At 36.0% G+C, this 13,146-nt stretch overlaps 1 long non-coding RNA gene across 1 annotated transcript in view; it reads left to right on the plus strand.

Annotated features, from left to right (window-relative positions):
- The window catches only part of LOC121029695 (uncharacterized), an 80,556-nt gene extending 77,857 nt beyond the window's left edge, over positions 1 to 2,699 (plus strand). The window contains exon 4 of the long non-coding RNA XR_005789840.1: positions 2,540 to 2,699. This is a non-coding gene — a long non-coding RNA (uncharacterized LOC121029695). The remainder of the gene's footprint in view (positions 1 to 2,539) is intronic.
- Positions 2,700 to 13,146: the final 10,447 nt, after the last annotated feature.

Below are 13,146 nucleotides of genomic sequence, written 5' to 3' on the forward strand. Positions count from 1 at the left end.
GCTCTGAGCTGTCAGCACAGAGACTGATGTGGGGCTGGAACTCTCGAACCATGAGGTCATGACCTGAGCTGAAGTCGGTAGCTCAACCGACTGAGCCACCCAGGTGCCCCTGAAAAATGTGCATTTTAAAAAAGAAGCTACACATGGAAATAGAGAACAGCACAGTTCTATACTTATATTCAGGAAACACATAAGACTGAAAAACATTGAACTATATTATAGGATGCACTCAGTAAAATCTAATCTGTAGAAAAGACCACAGGACAAATGACTCAATTTATTTAACAAATAAATTGCAAGGAGGAAAATAGAGAAAGCTGAAGTATAAATTGAATTAAGAGACAGCCAATCACAATGGGTGGATTTATTTGAAAACTTATTGAAACAAACTGCAAAAAAATGACATTACAAAACAGTTGGAATATTGAGCACACACTGAATATTTGATGATATTAAGGAATTACTGCTAATTTTATTTTGAGTGTGATTATGCTACTGTGGTTATTTTCTCAATATCTTTATGTTTAGAGATACATATTGAAACACTTGAGAATTAAATTATATAAACTCTGATATTCACACCAAAATAATATGGGATAACGGACTGTTGGGTAGGGGTCCAGGTGAAGCAATATTGACCATGAATTGTTAATTGTTGAAGTTAGGTTAGGTATATGGGAATTCCTTATATTATCCCATATGCTTGTGTACATGTTTAAAATTTTCTGTAATAAAAAGTGAAATGAAACAAAAACTACAAAGTGAAAATAACTGTCTAATAAGCCTTACTGTATAGTACTCTATTTCTAAATAGTAAAGTGTTTTCCACCTACACATCACCAATTCTCAAAATAGCAGCTTCAAGATAGAAAGTGACATTTAAGCTGTGTCTACAGGAAGCCAAAAACCTACTGGTTGATTTGATTAATTCAGACAAAGAGCTAGTCAGTTTTGCAGAGGGGGAAAAAAATCAAACTGTTCATTTCATTGAGTTTACTGAATAACGCCTTGAATACTGCTATGTACATAATAAGTGATTAATATTTGCTGGTCAATAAATCAGTGAATTTAACATTTGTTCTGGCACCTTAATGGAGACACAATTTGGCTGTGAACAGTAATTGTAAGAGAACTTGGAAACAAAGGTAGAAGGCTAGCTCTAGGCAAAACTATGGAGAGTGCAACATTTATTTATAGAATACTCATGTGCAAAGGACGTCAGTGCAAGCACACAACCAAAGTTCATGACAAGAACAAGAACCAACTTATAAAATTATCATTAGATTAAGTTTTGATTAAATTCTACCAGAAGTTGTTACAATGTATATTTGTGCTAAATGGTATTTCAATGACTTATATACTATATATGCTTTTTAAGCATCATGTGAGGACCCTAATGTATGACCCTTTAAAATTTACAAAGCACTTTCATATTGTGGTATATCATGTTACCTTCTTTTGTGAATCAGACAAAAAATAGGTAACATTATCTCTGTTTTTCAGGTGAAGGATAGGCTCTGGGAGACTCCCAGCATTGTCAGTGCCAGAAGCAGAGGAATGGGGACTGGAACCCAGGTGTCCTGGCACCAAGTCCAGTGCTCCTTGTTATACTTAGCCATCTCTCAAGGGGAAATACATAATATACTCCTGGTGCTTCTACTTGGATTATATTGGAAAGAAAGTTGGCATGAATAAATATCTCTAATTTACGAACACAAATAACCTCCTTTTTTGCCAATCTCTACTATTTAGTGTCAGTATACTAGTGGTTCTTCTTAATAACTGTCTATTATAAATAGTCACTATTCTGGGCAACATATGCTCGATTAATATTACATTCTGTTTTCTCAGTGATGCACAGTTGAAATCCAGAAACTAAGCTCTGTGAGGATGGTAAACATTCTTCTCAACATTAAATCCTTTGATGTTGAAAAAGAATATGCATTAAAGTATCCTAAAATATTATATAATAACTTTATAATATCAGTTAACACAAAGCTCATCATTCTGGTCCATTATTTGGCAAATGGCTTTATTCTTTCATAGTTTCTTCTTACCTGAGGACTTCTGTTCCTCCTCAGTAGATGTAGTCCACTTACCTATCATGACTTTACTGCTGCTTGATTTCACTTTCTAGCCTATTTTATGTGCGAGGAAAATCATTCATAATAGCTTGTGTGTGACTGTTTTTCACCTCTAGTCAATGACCATTTCTATTCAAACTATTTTAAATGATGTTTTGGAATCGGTCCATCCCTTGCCTTTGCGTATATTCTATATCTTTTTCTAACTTTCCCAAATGACTCACTTTTTGCTTTTGTTTTTAATTAGAGGTTCTTCTTATGGTTTCTTCCTGAGTATCCCCTTTGGAGCTAGGCAGATACTGTTTTGCACAGAATGTCCAGCTGAGAACAAAAATACAGACCTGTGTTTTTTACAACAATGTTTAAGTGGGTTTAATCAGAATGCAGTTTTACAGTTCAAATATATCCATATTTCAAAGACCACAGAACTTAACATTATATGCTCTCTTTTTCAGCAATGTGAACAAACCAAACTGTCAAACACTGAACCAGTGGAAAATGAATGTACTTCCAAAATCATTTCCCTGATCCACTGCAAACAGCTTGATCACATTGGAGAATGTGACCCATGCAGTTGCTGAAGCGTGTTTTCCCACTATACCTCATGCAGAAAAATCAAACTAAGAGTAATCTTGAAATGTCACTTCACAAACAAACTGAAGAAACTGGAAGAGATAAACTAGGATTTCCCCTGGTGGGCCATCCAGAGTGGCAGTGGGTACCTGGGAGAGCCCTAGAAACTTGGGGGGAGGGTCAAAGACCAGGACCTGGTGCTGAGCTTCAGGGAATGAATCTTCCTAGAGCATTCCCACTGGTGAATCAGGATACCATCTGCATATGTCATCAAGTGGCTCGCTTCCCGCCTTTGCCAAATATATTAGATTTTTATTGTTGCAGTAACAAATCGCCATACGCTGAGTGGATTAAAGCATCACAAATTTATTTTTACAGTTCTGGAGGTCAAAAGTCCAGTAAGGATCTCACTAGATTAACATAGATGTGTCAGCAGAGCTGTGTCTGCTTTTGGAGGTTAGCATAGCAGGTGGAGTCTTTCTCATCACAAGTTTCACTGACTCTTTTGTCACCATACCTTTTTCTCTGACCACCTTTGGAAAAGGTCTCTGCTTTTAAGGATTCGTGTGATTAGATGGGGCCCACCTGGCTATTTCAGGATAATTTCCCCATCTCAAGGTCTATAACCTTAATCATAGCTGCAAAGTACCCTTGCTATGTAAGGTAACATTCACAGATTTGGGGGGACAGGAAATAGGTTTTTTAGGGGGTCATTATCCTGCCTAGCACACCAAGCGAAGAAAGAGTAGGATAATCTTTATCTTTCTGGCCTCCGCCTTCCTGATCTTAACCCGCGCTGACTGGATCTGGGCCATACATTCCAACATATTCTAACACTACCCCCTTCTTATTGCTTAGTTTTATTTAGCTCACTGGCTTGAAAACCATACCATCTATGATTTCCCTTATTATCCTCAACCATATCTAGGATGTGGAAAATGTATAAGAAATAATGTGCTTTTTGTGTTAACTGTAAAAATATGTGTTAATTCTCAGTAACAATCTTGCATCTACACATCAGTTGTCTCTTGGGGTAGGGGCCTAAATTTTTTTCCAAAATGAAACATACGCATTAAAACAGCAGCATGAGATGGTCATAATATACTTAACAATGGCAACCAATTTGGATTCTTTGAATAAATAAAACTGTGAATAGATGGGTTTCTTTAGATGAGGACCTTTAGAGAACTCCCACCTTCCTTTTAGTCTGTGCCCTGTGTAGCGTCAGGAGGACAGAAGATTATTGTATTGTGTTCCTAGGACCAAATGAATAAACATCATTTGCCTATTAAAAATTACGGTATTTTATTTTTAAAGAACTGTGCTGGGGGCGGCTCACTGGCTTAGTCAGAACAGCATTGATTCTTGATGCTGGGGTCGTAAATTCAAGCCTCATGTTGGATATAGAGATAAATAAATGAATAAATAAAAACTTAATAAAATTGTTTAAAATTTTTCAGTTTTTCTCTGCTGACAGCTCAGAGCCTGAAGCCTGCTTCAGATTCTATGTCTCTGTCTCTCTCTTCCCCTCCCCCACTCATGCTCTTTTTTCTCTCTCAAAAATAAATAAAAACAAAAAATAAAATAAAACAGAATTCAGCTTAAAAAAAGAACTATGCTAATACAAGTTTTGAAGTAGAGGATATGTATCTTGGTTACAGTTTTACCGATGAATGACATTAAGTTTTTTTACATTATATAAATTGAAGACAAAATTGAATTTACCTTGATGTTAATTAAGCTTAAGCTTCAAGTCCCCTAATTTTGTATTAGTAGTATTTGATCATAGTTTTCTAAAGACTATCAAAAATGCATAGGTTTAGGACCCCATAAAACTTGGGTCCACCACTGACTAGAGCACTTTCCTGTTTGAATTGCCTAAATGTTTAATAATAATATTTCTTTAAAATAAATATATTTGGTCATATTATTTTGCTATTTTCTATATCTTAGGTGCGATAGACTATTTGTTCACAATTGTTTATTCCTCTCCACTTTTCCATATTTCCTTTAAAAAATTTTTTTTAAGTTTATTTATTTTTGAGAGAGAGAGTAGGGGGGAAGAGAACATGAGTAAGGGAGGGGCAGAGAGAGAGGGAGATACAGAATCTGAAGCAGGCTCCAGGCTCTGAGCTGTCAGCACAGAGACAGACAGGAGCCTAGAACCCACGAGCGATGAGATCATGACCTAAGCCAGACACTTAACTGACTGAGCCACCCAGGCTCCCCACCATATTTCCTCTTAATACAACATATTTCCTCACCCTACTGACTTCGGATTTGCTTGGCCAATGGAATGTGGGCAGATGAGTATGCTGTGTCCCAGCAGAACAATGTCCTTGTGTAATTTGGCTCTGTCTCTTAGCTTCTGCTCTCTACTATGAGTATTACCTGGGTCCCAGAACGAGAAGACATGTAGAACCCAGACAAACTCAGCACAAGCCCTGTGAATCTTTAGCCTTCATGTAATGTGAAAGAAAAATAAATGTTTGTGGGTGCACTGAGATTTGGCCATTGTTTGTTATTGTAGCAAAGGCCAAGAGTGATTGTCATTCTGTTTACTCTTTTATTTCACAGTAAGGAATCTGTTCATCTATCTGTCATCTATCTATCTATCTATCCACTCTAGTATTTTCCTGGATTTGCAGTATACATATTACACTCTTTGGTTGCCTGTAACTAGCATACTTATTGATGGTTGCCAAGGACTGAGTCATTAAACACATGCCTTTTCTTCCCTGGAGAGTCCTGTGTGTGTGTGTGTGTGTGTGTGTGTGTGTATTTCCTTTCCTTCTTTTTCTTCTTCTTCTTCTTTTTTTTTTTTTAAAGAAAATTGGCAGGTACACAGGGAAGGAAGCTTGTATCATTGGGGACTTCAGATCCCAGGACTGTGCAACATGCTCACCATTTTCTGAAAATGCAAAATCCATCTCTGTATGTTTTCTTGAAGTTATTTCATAAAATATGTGTTTTTTTCTAATTATTTTTAATTATGCCCCTATAGAATTAGTGCAAATTTCCCCTACTTGTTTATCTGAAAACCTATTATGTGAAGTGAGGCTACGTCCCCTGATGGGTACTATTTACATTTTAAAGCATCTAAGGGGTCTCTTTTGTGGATGCTCTCCAGTGTAGCCAAATTAATGTCATTTCAATTTTTTGTATTTCCACATTATTTACCCAATTAGTAATAACAGATGTTATTTGTGTGTAAGTTCATTAAATACATTATTTCCTTAAACATACAAGGTTATCAGGAAATCTATCCTTTCCCTGAAAAGTTATGATTCTAAACCATCAACTTTTTTGACTATGTATATAATGAGATATCTTAATATGTATCTGTTGAAAAACTCACTCTTGGTAGAAAAATGACCTGTTTTTGAAAAGCAGTATGATATTCTCTTTATTTTACAATTGCTTTGATGGGCCTGACTGAATGTGTACTCCATGGCCCTGTTTCAAAACACTCCTAAATTTGAATTGTGAAAAAAAATCTTTATGTAAAAAAAATTTTTTAGAAATAACCACTCACAGTTATGTAAAATCTTAAAGCTATTTAATATATCTTAAATTTAAGCAAAAGGAACAAAAAGTTAATGTTCAATAAATTATGTTAAAAAATAACCCAGGGTATAGAGAATGCTAGAATTATCTTTATACCTTTTTGTATATGTGTGTGAGTTCAAATGTATTCTTACTCTAAAATAAAAATGCCCAAGAAAGATTTAAAGGGAGGTTATATCATAAATTATAGTAGGTATTCAACAAATGTTGAGAGAATAAGTTGGACTGAGCTAGAAAAATGTATCTTTTTTTTCAGGGGATAAGAAAATGGAAAAAGGCACTTTTGGAACATTGCAATATCTAAATTTAGGTTGCATTGATACATACTCAGAATTGATTGTGGAAAGAGCACCTCTAATGGCTTGACTATACTTTTCTTGTATTAGACTAAATGTTCTTTTAGCAAAAAAGTTTTATTTCTTTAGGTCAAGACTAGTGGTGTGTACGTAGCCATCTGTGAACTCTGTTGTCTGAGACTGACTTTTCCATTAGTGAAGACAGAGCCATGTAACTGACCAGGCATGAGGCAGATCCTATCAGCACTGGATCAAAGCATGAAGGAGCTGCGGCATGAATCTTAGCTCTTCAAGTGCCAGGACCCTTTGGTCAAATACTCATTTTTTCTAAATTTCAGTGTCTTCACTTGTAAATGAGAAATGCAATTCTCCATCATACAATTGCTATAAAATTTAAGATTCTGGAAGTAAAATGTAGTAGTGGGCTAAATGGTGGTCCCCCAATAAAGATACTCATGTCATAATCCCTGGAGTCTGTGAGTGTTACCTTATTTTATAAAAGGTCTTAGATATTTAATTAAGTTAAGCATCTTGACATGAGGAATCATCTTGGCTTGGCCAGCTGGGCCCTAAATCCAAAGACAAATGTCCTTATAAGAGTGAAACAGAGGGACATAAGATAGAAGAGGAGAAGGCTATTGAAGGCAGAGATTGGAGGAAAGTCGATACAAGTCAAGGAATACCTACAGACGTCAAAAGCTGGAGGAGGCAAAGAATGTATTATCCCTTAGAGCCTTTGAGGGAATACAGCCTCTCTAAACGGTGGCATCTTGATTTCAGATGTCTGACTTTTGGAAGTGTGAGGGAATGAATTTTTGTTTTAAGCTACTCAGTTTGTAGTGATTTGTTACAGTAGCCATAAGAGACTAATACATAAAGTTTGTGGTTTATAATAGGTTTTTGAATAAATATAAAATTTGTCCTTTTATTCCAAACCCATCATCACTAGAGGGTACATTTTATTTATTTATTTATTTATTTATTTATTTATTTAAATGTTTATTTTTGAGAGAGAGAGAGAGAGACAGGGAGACAGAGTATGAGCAGGCAAGGGGTAGAGGGAGAGGGAGACACAGAATCCAAAGCAGGCTCCAGGCTCCAAGCTGTCAACGCAGGGCTTGAACTCACAAACTGTGAGATCATGACCTGAGCCAAAGTCTGACACTTAACCAACTGAGCCACCCAGGCAACCCTAGAGAGTACATTTTAAAAAGGTACCCAACATTCAAATGGTTCACATTTAGGGACTTTGAAGTTATCCACTTAATTAAATCACTGAATGTGAGTTTCTACATTTCTATGGTCCTTAATGGTTAACGGAACAAATACAGGGTAGCCCTTGGAGTCTGGAAGCATCAACACAAAAGTAGTCCAGTGTATGTCAGTGGGAGAGATACTGACATTAAGGGCTAGAAAATTAATTTAGGAAATAGTCTCAAGCCAAGCAATATCTCTAGCATTTTTCTCCCCTGCCCATTAAATGCCAGTAGTACCCTCCCAATCATTGTGACAGCCCCGAATCTCCCACCTTTCCAATTGCCCCCCAGCTATGATACACGCCTCATTTGGCCCACAGGTCTGCACTAGGTTCGCACTGTCCAATCTAGGTCAGGCCTCTCAGGCTTGCTTTATATGTCTTCAGAAAAATGACTCTCAGCCTTGCCATCTGTCCCCCCAAAACTTTGTCTAAACTAGCCCCATAGTTGCTTCCTACTTTGTACATCCTAAAGTAGGCTACCCCCTTCCCATCCTGGCCCCACAAAACTCACTCTTCAGTACTGGCTGCCCAGCAGCCCAGCAAGGAAGGGAAGGATTTGGGAAGGAACAAAAGAGTTCAATGTTATGAAAAATAAAATTCACATATTTGTGTATTTGAAGCTACCTATACAATGTATTTCATGCCATCTAAAAATATAAAGATATAATGTAAATTCTCAAAAGATAGATATGATGTACCCAAATGTTGTATGTTCAATTATCTTTTTTTTACCATTACTCTTTTTTTTTTTTTCAACGTTTATTTATTTTTGGGACAGAGAGAGACAGAGCATGAACGGGGGAGGGACGGAGAGAGAGGGAGACACAGAATCGGAAACAGGCTCCAGGCTCTGAGCCATCAGCCCAGAGCCTGACGCGGGGCTCGAACTCACGGACCGCGAGATCGTGACCTGGCTGAAGTCGAACGCTTAAACGACTGCGCCACCCAGGCGCCCCTCAATTATCTTTTTAAAGTTATGCTTTCCCAAATTAGAAAAAAATGTGTCAAAAGTCTTAATATTCACAAGCTTTAACTCAGTGGTACTGCTTCTAGGAATCTATCATAAAGAAAAAAATCTTAAATGTGACCAAAGAACTATACATAAAGACATGCTTTCGAATATTGCTCCTTATAACACAAGTTCAAAACAACCTAAACGTCCAACAATAGAACAATGAAGAATGGTCATGTAAATTATGGCACACCTTGATGGTGGACTCATGTAGCAATTAAAAATCATATTTACAAGGGCGCCTGGGTGGCTTGGTCGGTTAAGCGTCCAACTTCGGCTCAGGTCATGATCTCACAGTCTGTGAGTTCGAGCCCCGCGTCGGGCTCTGTGCTGACAGCTCAGAGCCTGGAGCCTGTTTCGGATTCTGTGTCTCCCTCTCTCTCTGCTCCTCCTCTGTTCATGCCCTGTTTCTCTGTGTCTCAAAAAAATAAATAAATGTTTAAAAAATTAAAAAAAAATCATGTTTACAAACATTTTTAATGATGTTGAGAATACTTTTGATAGTGAAAGGCGGTATATAAAATTTATTCTGGGCAGGAGAACAGAGTAGATATTTTTCCAAATAAGGAAATTGGACATGTTTCCAGTAAGACAATTTCCATACAAGTGGCAAATAGATATATGAAAAGGTACTGAACATCACTAATTATCAGGAAAATGCAAATCAAAACCACAATGAGATGTCACCTCACACCCATTGGAAAGGTTATTATCAAAAAGACAAGAGATAGTAAGTATTGGTGAGAATGTAGAGAAAAGGGAACCTTTGTGCACTTTTGGTGGAAATGTAAATTGGTGTAGCTACTATACAAAACAGTATAAAGGTTCTTCAAAATATTAAAAATAGAGCTACCATAGGATTCAATAATGCAACTTCTTGGGGCGCCTGGGTGGCGCAGTCGGTTAAGCGTCCGACTTCAGCCAGGTCACGATCTTGCGGTCCGTGAGTTCGAGCCCCGCGTCGGGCTCTGGGCTGATGGCTCAGAGCCTGGAGCCTGTTTCCGATTCTGTGTCTCCCTCTCTCTCTGCCCCTCCCCCGTTGATGCTCTGTCTCTCTCTGTCCCAAAAATAAATAAACGTTGAAAAAAAAAAATAATGCAACTTCTGGATATATGACTGAAGGAAATGAAATCATTATCTTGAAAAGATATCTGCATCCACATGCTCATTGCAGCATTATTTACAAAAGCCAAGATATGGAAACAAGGTAAGTGTTCACTGATAGATGAATGGATAAAGAAAATATGGTATAAGAGTGCCTGGGCGGCTAAGTCAGTTACACATCTGACTCTTAATTTCGGCTCAGGTCATGATCTCCTAGTTCGTGGGATCAAGTCCCACATCAGGCTCTGCACTATCAGTGCAGATTCCCTCTTTCCCTCTCTCTCTCTGCCCCTCCCATAAGTGCTCTCTCTCTCTCTCTCTCAAAATAAATAAACATTAAAAAATTATTAAGAAAAACGAAAATGTGGTATAAATACATAATGAAACATTATTCAGCCATAAAAAAGGGAATCCTGCCATTTGCAACAATGTGGGTGGACTTTGAGGGCATTATGCTAAGTGAAATAAGTTAGATAGAGAAAGCCAAATACTGTATGATCACACTTATATGTGGAATCTCAAAAAAACCAACCAAACAAAGAAACAAAACCAAAAACACAACAAAACCCTGAACTACAGAGAACAGATTGGTAATTGCCAGAGGTGGGGGAGTGGGAGAATGGGTAAGGGTGGTCAAAAGGTACAAACATCCAGTTATAAGATAAATAAGTTCTGACTATGTAATGTGTAGCATGATGACTATAGTTAACAGCACTTGTCTTGTATATTTGAAAGTTGCTAACAGAGTAAATCTTCAAACTTCTCATCACAAGAAAAAAAAATGTAACTATTTGAGGTGATGGCTGTTAACTAAACTCATTGTAGGAATAATCTTTCAATATACACATACATGGAATCATTATATTGTACACCTAAAGTGGATACAATGTTACATGTCAGTCATATCTCAATAACACAGGAACACATTTATTCCATTAAAAAAATTGTTTATTGCATCTAAATCAGAAAAGAATAAAATTATCTGTTTGCACATGATTTTATTTTATATGTAGAAAACCCTGAAGATTCTACAAAAAATTGTTAGGAATAATAAACAAATTCAGTACAGTTTTAGGACACAAAATCAACACACAAAAATCAGTTTTATTTCTATACACTAATAAATTATCTGAAAAGGAATTAAGAAAATGATCCCATTTATAATAGCATTAAAAAGAATAAACTACTTAGAAGCAGACCTAATCAAGGAGATGAAAAAAGGTGTTTACACTAAAAACTGCAAAACACTGCTGAAAGAAATTTAAAAAAGAAAAAATAAATGGAAAGATATCTTGTGTTCATGAATTTATTATTAAGATGTCAACTACCCAAAGCAATGAATATATTCAATGCAATTTCTATCAGAATCCCAATGGCACTATTTTAGAAATAGAAAAAAATCATTCTAAAATTTATGTGGAATCTGAAGATACTCCAAAAAGCAAAACATTAAAAAAAAAAGGTGGAGACCTCACAATTTGTGATTTCAAAACATATTACAAAGCTACAGTAATCAAAATAGTGTGGTACTGGCATAAAGACAGACATACAGATAAGAGGAATAGGGTAAAGAGCTCAGAAATAAACCCTCATGTATATGGTCAAATAAATGGTCTTTGACAAGGATGCCAAGATCATTCAATGGGAAAAGGACAGTCTCTTCAACAAATGCTGCTGGGAAAACTGGATAACCACATTCAGAGGAATGAAGTTAAACCCTTATCTTATCCCATATATGAAAATTAATGCAAAATAGATTGAAGACTTAAACATAAGACCCCCAAACATATAACTTCTAGAAAAAAACATACGGGAAACTTCATGACTTTGGATTTGACAATGATACCTTGGGTATGACACCAAAAACACAGGCAACAAAAGCAAAAATAGACAAATGGGACTACATTAAACTTAAAAACTTATGTGCCTCAAAGGACACATCCCTACAGTGAAAAGGCAACCTATGGAATAGGAGAAATTATTTACAAATCATATCTCTGATAAAGGGTTAATATCCAGAATATACAAAGAACTCCTACACCTCAACAACAAAAAACAATATGATCAAAAATGGGCAAAGGATGTGAATAGTTATTTAAAAAAAAATGATATACAAATCACCAACAGCATATAAGGTGTTCAATATCACTAATCATTAGAGACATGCAAATCAAAAGGACGATGAGATATCACCTCACACTCATTAGGATGACTACTATCAAAACAAAAACAAAAACAAAAACAAAAACAAAAACAAAATAACAAGCGTTGGTGAAGCACTTGAATCCCTGTGTACTCTTGTGAGATTGCATAATGGTGCGACCATGTTGGAAAACAGTATGGTGGTTCCTCAAAATTCAAAATAGAACTTCCATATGACCCAGCAATCCTACTCTGGCTGTATATCCAAAAAAATTAAAAATGGAGTCTCAAAGAGATATTTGTACATCTATGTTCATAGCAGCTCTATCCCCAATAGCCAAGAATATTGGAAATAAAAGCCAAATGTCTATTAATGGATGAATAGACAAAAAATATTTACATACAATGGAATATTATTCAGTTTTAAAAAGGAAGTAAATTCTCCAATATGCTTCGATATGGATGAACTTTGAGGTCATAATGCTAAGTGAAATATACCAGTCACAAAAAAGACAAATACAGTATGATTCCACTTATGTGAGGTATCTAAAGTAGTCAAATTCATAGAAACAGAAAGTAGAATGATGACCAGGTCTAGAGGAAGGGAGAAATGGGAGTTGTTATTCAATGGGTACAGAGTTTCAGTTTTGCAAGATTATGGTGTGAATACATTACTGAACTGTACACTTAAGAATGATTGTGAGGGACAAAAGTATTTATTTTGGAAAGCCTTTAGCATTGTTTATAGAGATACATATAATAAAAGGTTAAATGTAGAAATAAAAGAACAAGGAAATTAGGACAGAAAAAAACTAAATGGAAAATCATAAAATTAAGCTAGGAGAGTTTTATCCGGAGCATGAATGTTGTAAGATTTTGTGCTTTTGCCTCTAGGCTTTTTAGCAGCTACTGACAAGAAGACTAGTTACATGATTCCTATAATCTACAAAAATAAATTTCTAGTATGATCTCAACTCAAAAAAAAAGAGTAAAAATATATATAAAACCATAAAAGGAAATATGCCAAAACATTAACAAAGGTTATTACTGGCCAGTGGTATATTTTCTGAAATTTTTACAATTGGCTTCCAACTTATAATTAGGAGAATG

This window comes from Herpailurus yagouaroundi, unplaced genomic scaffold (assembly GCF_014898765.1).
Source record: "Herpailurus yagouaroundi ecotype Mexico unplaced genomic scaffold, PumYag 139, whole genome shotgun sequence".
NCBI classification, from domain to species: Eukaryota; Metazoa; Chordata; class Mammalia; order Carnivora; family Felidae; genus Herpailurus; species Herpailurus yagouaroundi.